General features: G+C 31.9%; 1 long non-coding RNA gene across 1 annotated transcript; it reads right to left on the bottom strand.

Annotated features, from left to right (window-relative positions):
• Positions 1-538: 538 nt before the first annotated feature.
• On the bottom strand, positions 539-1,591 carry LOC111083541. Its single transcript, XR_002609097.1, has 2 exons — positions 1,040-1,591; positions 539-905 (listed from the first exon to the last, which is right to left on the bottom strand). It is a non-coding gene; the product is annotated as an uncharacterized LOC111083541 (long non-coding RNA).
• Positions 1,592-1,597: the final 6 nt, after the last annotated feature.

Below are 1,597 nucleotides of genomic sequence, written 5' to 3'. Positions count from 1 at the left end.
AAAAACCATAGTATATCTATTTAATAACACAGTAATTTTAAACAAAGAACCAAACATAAGCATACAAAAAATCATGGAATCCATCTTAATTGAACAAAACAACCCTACACCCTGGGGTGCCAAGATATCTCTTCTAAGTTTTGCAACAGTATCCGGTCATGTGACCACTTTGTTCAATACTGTATATATATATATATATCCGTGTCAGTGTAAATTACTTGTACCTGATGATGACAAAACCTTGTCGAACCGTCGTACATTTACTGTTATTTTAAACTTATATTAAAGTTTTGATTAATTACCCATTCAAGCCGTCTCCAAGCATTATTATTCTAGTTATATGATAGATATTAATAACATCTTTAAAGGTTGTGACATTAAGTTGATCTTGCTGGCCTCTGATATTTTCACAATGTCTCATTCTAGATCACAAGCAGTTATTTTCCTGTAGCTCTCCACTTCTGAATTATTTGTCTGTCAACAGTTGTTTTGATTTATCCTGTGTATATATATATATAAAACCACACAAGACACCAGCTACAAGTACGCTTTTTATGCATATTTTTATTCAAGATCACTCAAATCAATAAATACTGGACGGAATTTGTGCTCTTCCTAAAATAAAATGAAGTATTAGCTACAATAAATACTTCAAGTAACTAACATTAACGAAGTATGTACACCAGTCACAATTAATCACAAGAATTATATTTGACTATATATACATCACTACTGTAGCATCTCGTATCTATCAGTTGAAAACAGTACAATTTTCAATTGTCTTTCAATCAATTCAGAAGGCCAAAAACAAAAATACTCAACGTTAAATGTTATCAGCAAAAACACACCACAACCAAGATTTGTTTTCAGTATACTAATGAATTATTGACTAATTTTTACTTCAACTTGTTTGTTTGTTTGTAATTAAGCACAAAGCTACACAATGGGCTATCTGTGCTCTGCCCACCACGGGTATCGAAACCCGGATTCTAGCGTTGTAAGTCCGCAGACATACCGCTGTGCTACTGGGGGGCTTTACTTCAACTATAATATTCCTGCAACCTATACAAACACAATGTTGAAATTACAAAAGTGTTATGGAATTAGGCTTAGGATACCATTACATACACATTACCCATAATTCCAGTTTCTTCACACTGTCAGTTATGTTTCAAAAAGTGCATACATTTTTACAACAGATCATAGCTCTCACTCTATCTATCTATATATATCCAGAGTAAAGAAAATTTCTTAGTATTAAAAATACTTTTTATTTCATATTTTCATGGATAGGGTGTAAAACGTACACCAATAGAATTTCTAGTATATATAAATCAAATTCTTTGGAAGAGTAACTTAAAAAAAACATAAATATAGGTTAGACTGAAGACAGGACGTTCATGGCAGATGTAAACTACAACTGTTTACAGAGTATTTACACTACCTGTGACATTGTCGTATGCCTATCAGTCCCCTAAGCTAGATTATTACTCAGATTTTAGTCCTCTAATAATTATTTCTCAGATTTTAGTCCTCTAAGCTAGATTATTACTCAGATTTCAGTCTTTTAAACTAGATTATTACTCAGATTTCAGTC

This window comes from Limulus polyphemus, unplaced genomic scaffold (assembly GCF_000517525.1).
Source record: "Limulus polyphemus unplaced genomic scaffold, Limulus_polyphemus-2.1.2 Scaffold10019, whole genome shotgun sequence".
NCBI classification, from domain to species: Eukaryota; Metazoa; Arthropoda; class Merostomata; order Xiphosura; family Limulidae; genus Limulus; species Limulus polyphemus.
This window is presented reverse-complemented; position numbering and strand designations above follow the sequence as displayed.